Genomic DNA, 11704 nt, shown 5'->3' with positions numbered 1-11704 from the left:
AATATTGTTTCATTTTAAATAATTTGAGAGAGAGAGACAGACAGAGACAGACAGAGACAGACAGAGACAGACAAAGACAAAGACAGAGAGAGACAGAGATAGGGTTGTGGCATACAAGCATTACAAACAAGTGCTTTTTCACCCATGCAGAGAGGCACCCCTATTCTAATCACATATACACGGACATTCACACAAACACACATACACACACACACACACACACACACACACACACACACACACACACACACACACACACACATACACACACACACACACACACACACACACAATATGAGATTTAAAAAAAAAAGTTATGGAATATGTACACATCGAATGCTTAACAGAGAGAGAGAGAGAGAGAGAGAGAGAGAGAGAGAGAGAGAGAGAGAGAGAGAGAGAGAGAGAGAGAGAGAGAGAGAGAGAGAGAGAGAGAGCTCATAATTAAATTTATTACGTCAGGATAAAGGTTTTAGGCTTAGCCTAATCTTCCAACCTGTCCTTGCAGGCCTGGACTACCGGGGGGGGGGGGGGGGGGTATGGGGGTTGCGCAACCCCACCCCCCTCCTAGCATAAACATGTACCTCACTTATTTAAAACATTTTTTATTATTGTTTATTTTATGCCGTTTCATGCAAGGAGCGACCATTTTTCTATCTCAGAATATGACCTACCCATCAGCTTCAGGGGGCTTTGCCCCCTGACCCCCACAAGGGGCTCTGCCCCTTGACCACGCCAGGGGGAACATCCCCCTAGACCACCACTGGCACCCCCCCCTCTCCTCTTAGCCTAGTCCGGCCCTGCCTTGGAACATATACTTAGAATAATTGTAAACGTAAGCAAAAGACTGCACACACACACACGCGCACGCACGCACGCACACGCACATAGTGCCGCACTCACGCCCACACGCATGCACACACACAAACCGCTGACATTCGCTTACTTACACACACACACACACACACACACACACACACACACACACACCCACCCATATACCCCCACATCCCCTCCACACACACATATCCCCCATACACACACACACATACTGCGTAAACTCACACACCGTGACACACACACACCGTCACACACACACACACACACACACACACACACACACAGACACACACACACACACACACACACACACTTGTGTGCGTTGCATATCTATGCACATGCTAAAATGAACAGAGCAGTACCCGTAAAAGGAACAGTAACTCATAAAAGTAAATAACTAGTAAAAACATTTAAAAGTACTGAACTTGTCAAATCCAGGTGCACGGAGCCCCTGGGGATTTTAGTCATACCTCAGGCAGCTATCCGTTAGAAGAACTACCAAGTTTCATTGACTTGCACCCAAAGAGTCAAGAACTGCGATTTTTTTACGAATTAATTTCGTACTCGGACCCGGCTGGTCTTGACCTATTTTTGGATCTAAATTTAGATCAGGTAGATCACCACATCATGCACAAAAGGACACGTCACTAGCAAACTATGTCAGACATCATCATGAGTTTGTGTAAAACAAAATGGAGGCCGGAATCACTCAGTTGAATCGAACTCTGACCAAACACCACGTAATAACTAGGTTAATTTATGCACTCGCGTGAACAAGAAACTGTCGAGCTTCACAGATGTGGTCGTTGGGTAGTTTTGGGTTTGTTTTACTACCATAGGAGGATTTTTGAACTGTAAATGCACTCAGCTGCAACAAAAACGCAAAACGAAGGTTGAGTATATATACATAAAATATTGGACTAGCAAAGTCATCAAACACAAGACCAAACAAAAACAAAAACAAACTGAGCCGGCTACTTTCGATACGAATAAAGGGTTCGCACGAGAGTTATGTCCCTTAAAAATCGAAGAGGAGACCACTCCGAAGTAAATCAAGGGAGAGCACTAGTAACTGATTTTCAACGAGCGAACTCACAAGAAAGAGCACGGGAGATTGCCAAAAGCGGTCTACAACATCACGAAAGGAACCCACCAAGAGAGTTTAACCATAATTCAGAGAGCAGAAGACGGATCTGGACTGAGAAGTAAGCCTTCAAGAGTTTTCCATGTTATCGTATCCAGATTCGCTCAGGAGTTATCGAGTGATTTGCAACTGTGACTGCCAAGTCATCGACTATCGAGTGAGGAGTACAGCTGCCACAACTCTTTTTCACTATCACTGTCACTAGTATCCGACTATTTTTGAGATTTGCAAAGTTTATACCATTGTGAGAATCTGAATCTGATACAATTACAGTGACCATTGGGCCGTCTGGTTGTTGTTTTTCTCTTTGAGTTTGAGTTTGAGTTTGATGTTTTTACTTTGAGTTTTAGATCTACTTAGTACTTGTTTGTTGATTCTATCTGGATCTGGCTGCCCCACATGGTGGTGTTCGTGGGGAGTACGTGACAGAAGCGGACTATTTCGTTAACTGTTTACAACTTATAAATTCCCATTTTGAAAACATGTATCTAGGCCTGCCTACATGACTTTTTCAGATTAAAAATCTGTCGGCAATGTGGAAAAGAGGTTGAACTGGTAACAGGAACAGTGAGCTGGTTGATCAACTTGATGGCATGGCTGTACCAAGTCATTCAATTGGAACGGAACCGACAAAAACACCAATGTTTCCATTCTTCTTTGTGCTGAAAGTTTACACTGACAGGGACAACAAGTAAGTGACATTTTAAACTCTTGTCTTAAATTACCTGTACCACTTGTAGTTGTATAACACACACACACACACACACACACACACACACACACACACACACACACGCACACACACACACACACACACACATAACACACGCACACACACACACGCACACACACACTGACACACACACATATTCAAACATCAGTTTTTCTGTTCACTTTCAGTGATGGACGGCCTATCTGGTGGCCTGTCATTATTCCAGTGTCTTGGGGGCACAAGAGGCAAAACTGTTTGATGTTACTTTTTGTGTTTTTATTTCTGCATGCTTTATTTGGATTACTAGAAAACCTCTTTTTATTCCTTTGTGCAAATCTATTTGACCTTTATTCTTTTACTTTTAGTGAAAAACAAAACTGCCTGAGTTGGTGGGGGAGCTTCTGGACTCCATGTCAAAAAACAGTCGGCAGGGTGATGACAGATGGCTGTACCAATGAGTCATTCAGATAGAAAAGGAAGCAGACACCAAGGATTCCATTCTCTGTGCTGAAATTGTGAAAAGTTGTACTCTTTAACCAGTAAGTTAATTATTAACAACAAATTATAAAATTTAAAAACCCTGTTTTTTCTGACATTTCAAATTTAATGTAATTTGCAATACGGTACTAGCATAGCTGAATTTGGTATTTATGATCCACTGTTGTGTAATGTTTGCAACACACACACATACATTCAAATATGTCTGAATCAGTGATGGACATTTCTTGTTTGATTCACTGTCTTGGATCAAATTTTCAAACAAATTTTGCTTTTCTTGGGTGTGTGTTTGTTTTTGTTTAGCCCTTAATTGCGATGCACAGACACACACACACACACACACACACACACACACACACACACACACACACACACACACACACACACACACACACACTTAAAGACACACTCCCTTTTAGGACCTTGCTTTTTTCATATTTTCTGTGAATAACCTTTGTGAATCATCAATCAACGGCCTTTTTAAGACACCCAGGGCCTATTTTTCTCAGATATTTTGAGGTCTAACAAGGGGAGTTCCACTGTATGAGAAAGCCTTAGTTCTATGTTTAAGTATAACAATGGGTGAAGTGCATCTGACTTTATATTTGTCATATCATTTTAAAAGCCCCTAACAAGTTTTGTTGATCATCATTATAAAAATACAGTCATGAAATTTCTGGCTGGATACTCAGTCCTCTCTTGTGTTACAGATGCTGTGAAGCGACAGGAGGTGCTCCTTCGGCAGATAAGGACAACAACAAAGAGTTTTGTATCACTTTATGGAACTTGTTATATATCTTTCAGGGTCCTAAATGGAGGGTTTCACTGGAGCAGTGACTGTTGGACAACAAGTGCAGGGTGTGTTTGGACCTCCTGGATCAACATGTGTGCAGAACTGCTGAGGGCTTGAACTTCATGGGTGTGTGTAGGAAATTTCATATTAGATTTTGATATTAAGTAATAACATATTCCTGTGGTGCTATATAATTTAAATTATATGAGTAAATGAATATGTCTGTATGAATGTACGTATTTGCTGTGTCATTGTGGCATAGATATATAGACCTATAGCAATAACAAGACATACATGCTGTGAATATATGCTTTTATGCTCTTCTTGTACAAATCTGAATTAACTGAAATTTTTCTTAATGGCCAAGCACAGCCAGCTCTTTTCGACCTTTACATAGGGCCACAGTCAGAGATTGTAGAGTACACACAGACCATTCATACTTCTTTGCGCTAAGGTAGGACTGCAGGTTATGTTTTTATTACGGCTTTGTCAACATACTGTCATTTCTGTCCGGCTGACAGTGCTGCAAACATTCATTGAATTGAAAAATGTGTTCGTTATTGTTTGTGAACATCTTTTTTTAAAAGACCTGGAAAAAAGCCCCAGAACAGATTATATAATACACTAGAGGAATACCCGGCTTCGCCGGGGTGAATCGCGAGACAGAGACAGACAGCGTGGCGGTTCATCACAATCACCTCTGCAGGCGAAGTCCTGTCAAACGGGATTGAGAATTTTAGAGCTTATTTCTTAGCCCTATATTATCTGCTGTGGCTTCTCACATGCCAGAACATACAGACAGACAAAAGCCGCTAGACCCCATCACAAACAGAACTCTATAATACATAGGTTTTTGCCTACACACACACACACAAACACACACACACACAGAGAAGCCGTATATATATATGCATATCTGTATCTATAAATATATAGAGATAGGTGAGAGTGTATTTTTCGCGTGGCTATAAATTGATTCGACCTTTTCACTTTGACAGTAAGAACAACTTACGGGTGCAAGGGCGTTCTGGACAGCGCAGTGACATTCTAAAAATAGTCACTCTCAGAAACGGGAATTTGGGGTGAACGGCGCGGAGACAGACAGCGTGGCGGTTCACCACAATCACCTTTGAAAGGCGAAGTCCTGTCAAACGGGATTGAGAATTTTAGAGCTTATTTCTTAGCCCTATATTATCTGCTGTGGCTTCTCACATGCCAGAACATACAGACAGACAAAAGCCGCTAGACCCCATCACAAACAGAACTCTATAATACATAGGTTTTTGCCTACACACACACACAAACACACACACACACAGAGAAGCCGTATATATATATGCATATCTGTATCTATAAATATATAGAGATAGGTGAGAGTGTATTTTTCGCGTGGCTATAAATTGATTCGACCTTTTCACTTTGACAGTAAGAACAACTTACGGGTGCAAGGGAAGCGTTCTGGACAGCGCAGTGACATTCTAAAAATAAATAGTAACTTACAACTGAACGGGAAAGCCACACGAAGGAAGGGAGATAAACGCCAAACACTGGAGAAGATAAGGAAGAGTTACTTATAATGGTGAAATGAACACAAAAACGAACATGAGTTTAGCGCTGCGCGCTGAGAGCACGTGTTGAAATATCTCATCGATGATATTGTGTCCGGGGTGTAGCTGAATACGGTGTCCAAATTTGAAAAAGAACCACCGAGAACTTTGGCGTTGTGATGTGGTGTAGCGGCTATGGTGTGTCGGTATGGGGGCCCGGGTAAGCTGAGGTGGAACCAAAATAGCTGAGGTGGAACCAAAATCGGTTCCGCGCTGCGCGCTGAGAGCACGTGTTGAAATATCTCATCGACCAGGTTGTGTCCAGGGTGTACCTGAATATGATCACCAAATTTGAAACAGATCCATCGAGAACCTTGGCCGCGCATCGCGCACAGACACACAGACACACAGACACACAGACACACAGACACACAGACACTAGTCGTATATATATATAGATGATAATATGTAATTGAAGTTAAATTTTCTTTTCAAATCAGTGTCTTTTTACAAACTAGCCTTTGTTATTTTTATGAGTTTAAGTCAGATATCAACACATTCTGAATGCATAGTTCAGTCTTGAGTGGGAGAATGTTTGAGGCATAAATTGCTTTTGACAACAACAAAAGTTCCCGGTTAAACAGAGAAGCTCCCCCAAAATCATTTTATTACACATGCCTAAAGCCAGCATAGTGCAAGCAGATTTATTTGTGTATGTGCTTGTATGTATAAAGACAGATAATTTGTACAAGTGTTGGCTCTTCATTTTTAATTATTTTTTCAGGATCCTTGGGGGGTTCCACTGTATCTGTGACTTTTGGACAACATATCAAGTTCTGGTGGTTTTTTGACCTAATGGATCAACATATGTGCAGACCTGCTGAGTGCTTGAGGTAAATTGGTGCATTTAGATATATTGTTTTGCCTACCTGAGAGATACCACCCATGTGTCATGATGTGATAAATGAACCATCTCTTCACAGGCGTGTCTATCATGTAAATGAGGTTGGTTCAAACAACATGTCTGACAGGGATTTCATTTTCCACTGCTTATGCAAAATCTCCGAGACAAACTTCATTCTCAAAACATTCGCGGGAAAATGGCAAGCCCAAAAGTGTTCCGAGAATGACTTTGCATCTGTGACTTTGTAATCATGAGCAGTGGAATATATAAGGTCCCTGCCAGACTAGCTTGCCATGACCTCAATGATATTCCCACATGTGGGTGTATGGTTTAGTTACCACATGTGTTATCTCTCCGGTACGTAGGGATTGAAAACAGAATACTTCATGGCTTGCTGTGTGGCACCAGATTTACACTTATTGCTTTTCAAATATTGAAATATTCACGACGGGCGCAGTGGCGTGGTGGTAAGACGTGGGCCTCATAATCGGGAGGTCGTGAGTTCGAATCGCGGTCGCTGCCGCCTGGTGGGTTAAGAGTGGAGATTTTTCCGATCTCCCAGGTCAACTTATGTGCAGGCCTGCTAGTGACTTAACCCCCTTCATGTGTACACGCAAGCACAAGACCAAGTGCGCACGGAAAAGATCCTGTAAACCATGTGGGAGTTCGGTGGGTTATAGAAACACAAAAATACCCAGCATGCCTCCCCCGAAATTGGCGTATGCTGCCTGAATGGCGGCCATACACGTAAAAATCCACATGACTGAACGTGGGAGTCTTAAGCCCATGAACGAAGAAACAGAAGAAGAAAAAATATTCACTTTTACTTGTGTAAACCCAGTAACACACAGTAGGCTATGTAGTGTTCTCTATTTGTATCATTGAAACGCTTCTGTCCCGTCAATCACACTTTAAATTGCCGTATATTTTGGATGACATATGCCACCCCTTTGGTATTCCACTGATAATAGTTTAATGTTTTAGCTAAATAGTTTCAGCTAATCGCTATGGAGTATGCAAACACTGGAATTATATGCGATGAAACACTCAAGCTGCTTTCTCTTGCTTATAGCTGAGAGCAGCACTGTAGCTCAGTGACTGTCGGGTGGAGGATCCAATTCTGCCTGTTTCCAACATAATGGATCAACATGAGTGCAGACCTGCTGAGCGCCTTATCTTCTTGGGTGTGTATAGATGTATATACATTAAAGGCACAGTAAGCCTCCCGTAAACCATCACAGAGCTCCCCGAGCGTCTACATACAGTACAAGCATACTTCCATTTAAACGCTCACCAAACGGGAACATCCTGGCTGCTTTCTGTCGAGCGTGAGAAATGTTCAAAGAATTTATTTTCGTGGACTTGGTCCTCTACAACAATGGCGCCTCGTTTTGGTGTTGGATGGCTGTTATGAATGTTCAATACCGGAAATCACGCCCGGACAGTAAGCCTCCCGTAAACCATCACAGATACTGTCAGGCTTTTACACACAGTACAAACACCCTTCCATTTGAACGCTCACCAAACGGGAATATCCTAGGTGCCCTACGTAAAGAGCGAGCAATTTTTAAAGAATTAATTTTGCCGATTGAACTCAGGTCAAAAATGAGTTACTTCCCTTCGGGTCTCATTCTATCGATGTAAACTTGCCATAGCCGTGGATGGATGATTATCAGAATGTTTTTGGACCGTGGTGCGTTTTTGCGCTAGACCTAACTTTTAAAATCTAAATAATAAATTGACAGCTTGTCACACAAACATTCTTTAATCATAAAAGAATTCTTTTTTCATCAAGACAAGATCAGTACAATTCGAAGTTGTGAAAGTTTGAAAAAAGAAAAGCCCGGAAGCAGGGTCACGCAAGGGTCGTAGCAGACGGCGGTTTATGCATATATCACCGTTCCTCTCAACAGTCAAAAACCATCGCTAGAGTTTTTGTGAACCACAGCCGTTTGTTTCGTGCATAAAAACGTGCTATTGTAGATAAGCTCACATGGAGTCGCATTCAAATGACTAACTGACGACTACATTGTGAAACAAGAGGCGAAGCCTTCAAGGCTCACGTAAGAAATCGACAAACAGTAACACAAACTCAATCACTCCGTCACACACACACGCACACACACACAGTAAGCATAGGTGACACTGTGCAAGAAAGCGAGACACTAGATCTAGATCTGTCTGTCTGCATGTAGCCTACTTACAGACACGACTGCCAACTAGTCTCGGCCCGCTCAAAGTAACAATGACCGAGACATTCCTTCGCGTGACGTCTAACCCTCTTACGCCATAATGTGACGTCTTCAAATGACGAAATGTTAAAGTTTCTACCACAGACATACACACGCACGCATGCACATACGCACGCACGCACGCACAAAGTTACGATCGCATAGGCTACACTTCGTGAGCCAAAAAGGGAAACTTGATCACACGGGTTCACGATTGCTCAGGGGTAAGATAAACCACGCACAAATAAATTATTTGAAAATTGTTCGCTCTTTATGGAGGGCACCTAGGATGTTCTCAATCGGTGAGTGTTTAAATGAAAGGGTGTTTGTACTGTAGTCTGTGTGTAAAAGCCTGACCGTATCTGTGATGGTTTACGGGAGGCTTACTGTGCCTTCAATTGTATTCATAGATTCACACACACACACACACACACACACACACATACTGACAAAGACATTCATGCCTGCACACACGCAAGCACAAACATACACGCACCAGCACGTTTCAAACCCCCACCACCACCACCGTCTCAGTGGCCGAGTGGTAACGCACTTGCGCTCGGAAGCGAGGGGTTGCGTGTCCAGGCCTGGGTCAGGCCGCTATTTTCTCCCCCCTTTCCTAACCTAGGTGGTGGGTTCAAGTGCTAGTCTTTCGGATGAGACGAAAAACCGAGGTCCCTTCGTGTACACTACATTGGGGTGTGCACGTTAAAGATCCCACGATTGACAAAAGGGTCTTTCCTGGCAAAATTGTATAGGCATAGATAAAAATGTCCATCAAATACCCGTGGGACTTGGAATAAAGTTAAAAAAATTCCATCTCACACGGCATTAAGTCTCAGGAAACATGAATACACGCATGCAGGAAAAAAAATAAAAATATGGGTAGCGCCGTATGTATGGCAGCTCGCTTTCCCTGGGGAGAAAGCAGCCCGAATTTCCATGAGGGTAACCTCACTGGACTGTAAATCTTATCCAATCCAATCCAATCCAATCCAATCATAATACACACACAGACGGACACAACTTTTAAAAGTTAGATATATATGCACTAAAAGCCACGGCACTTTAAGGTAGGTTTCATTATCATTCTCTTAAAGTTTGGCCCTCTTTGCTTCAGTCTGCATGCTTTCTCATAGTCATACTGCTGTGTCATTGCAGGTTTCATTCCATGCTCTGGTGTGGGTGTCATAAGCAAGAGAGCCTCCTGTTCACTTCCAGCAGATGACTGCATGGTGAAGGACCTTGATGCCACTTACAGACGTCAAAGCAGCTAGCTAGATGCCATTGGAGAACAACCAAAACTATTCAGCGGGTGCCATCGGCGAACATAAATACAAGTTACAGAACAGGAAAGCAGATATCACTGGCAAAGGGAACCGGACAGCAGCTACAATAAACTTAATCAGATGCCTGTAGCAAATAATCTGGACACCAATCACAAATCAAACAGATGTGGAGGACAGAGAACATTTCATGTGATTATTGCCACATATATAACCCTGTTTTGAAAAAAAAGGGACATAACACCACACTATATACTTTCTGGTTGCATGCTGAAAACTCTCCATTGGACATTTAGTGAGTTTTGACTCACCAGGTCAGGAGAATGTCACTGATGTGGAGCATAATTAGGCTGACTTACAATGGGTAGACAGAATTGAACATTGTTGTTTTCTTGGATGGTTTTCGGGATAGACTTTACAAAGTTAACATACTGCTATTATGGTTTAATCAATTTCAAACATGACCATATTTGGCATTTTTTCAAAACCACATTTTTGACAAATATCAAGGATGTGTTGCGAAAGCATGTGTTTTTATTTTTCTGAAATGTTTTGAAAGCTAGATTTTTGATACTTTACAGGCTATTGAAGTTGGATGACCTGTAGATGTGACCCATGTAAAATTGACCCTCATACACTTTTAAGTTCACAGAAAATAATAATAATAACAGAGAAATGGTATTATTTTGAATGTGTTTGAAGCAAGATCGTTGTAACTCAATAACCCCCCGCGGGTTAGGGGGAAGAATCTACCCGATGCTCCCCAGCATGTCGTAAGAGGCGACTAACGGATTCTGTTTCTCCTTTTACCCTTGTTAAGTGTTTCTTGTATAGAATATAATCAATTTTTGTAAAGATTTTAGTCAAGCAGTATGTAAGAAATGTTAAGTCCTTTGTACTGGAAACTTGCATTCTCCCAGTAAGGTCATATATTGTACTACGTTGCAAGCCCCTGAAGCAAATTTTTGATTAGTGCTTTTGTGAACAAGGAACAATTGACAAGTGGCTCTATCCCATCTCCCCCCTTTCCCCATCGCGATATAACCTTGAATGGTTGAAAACGACGTTAAACACCAAATAAAGAAAGAAAGTAACTCAATAACTTTATCTGTGTAAGGTCACACACATACAGGGTTAGATGACATCAATTCAGCTTGATAGTTTGCATTATTCAAGTTCAGATTGGGGTAGAGTTCCGGTCAATAATAGGGACAATCATTGTCTCCTTTGATTGTTCACAGAGTTTTCATGTACTGATGTAGGCATGGTCACTTTCAAAGCTAATCATAGAAATTTAACTTGGTTGTAGGGGAGATAATTTTGAGAAAATATGTGTTGTGCTAAAGATTAATTCCCACAAAGAAGAGTGCTATAATAAATCTGTTTTGTGCATTTTATTGTTAGTTGTTCTGGTTAACAGGGTTATAAAAAATTGCATTAAAACTGTTTCTGCATTGGGACATTTACCAAAAATCAACTGCTTGGTTACTCACTGTGCAAGATGGACACCTTATTTAAAATTATTATTTAATTGGGTCTTTTACATGTTAGTGGATATTTTAAAATGTTCTTACATAAGTTTGACTATTAATGCTCTGCCGAAAAATGAAAATAAAATTTAAAACATATGATGAACCTTTACTTTCCTACCAAATGTGACAGATTGACTGCAGCGAGTGGCCTGATCGTGCACACACACATTCAATTCACACAACACAATTGATTCAGCAAAAATTAGGGCCACATTTA

The 11704-nt window shown here is 41.5% G+C and overlaps 1 long non-coding RNA gene across 4 annotated transcripts; it reads left to right on the top strand.

Annotated features, from left to right (window-relative positions):
* The first annotated feature begins 1155 nt into the window (after positions 1-1155).
* On the top strand, positions 1156-10388 carry LOC138954995 (uncharacterized). 4 transcript variants are annotated; one of them, XR_011452052.1, is made up of 7 exons: positions 1156-2141; positions 2500-2675; positions 3062-3235; positions 3999-4113; positions 6319-6427; positions 7511-7622; positions 9831-10388. It is a non-coding gene; the product is annotated as an uncharacterized lncRNA (long non-coding RNA). The 4 variants fall into 4 exon arrangements; XR_011452051.1 differs by having other exon boundaries at positions 1156-2148; XR_011452050.1 differs by having other exon boundaries at positions 1157-2045.
* Positions 10389-11704: the final 1316 nt, after the last annotated feature.

The sequence above is a fragment of the Littorina saxatilis genome, unplaced genomic scaffold, assembly GCF_037325665.1.
Source record: "Littorina saxatilis isolate snail1 unplaced genomic scaffold, US_GU_Lsax_2.0 scaffold_1244, whole genome shotgun sequence".
In the NCBI taxonomy this organism is placed as follows: Eukaryota; Metazoa; Mollusca; class Gastropoda; order Littorinimorpha; family Littorinidae; genus Littorina; species Littorina saxatilis.
The sequence above is the reverse complement of the archived record's forward strand: the minus strand, read 5'-3'. Positions and strand labels throughout refer to the sequence as shown.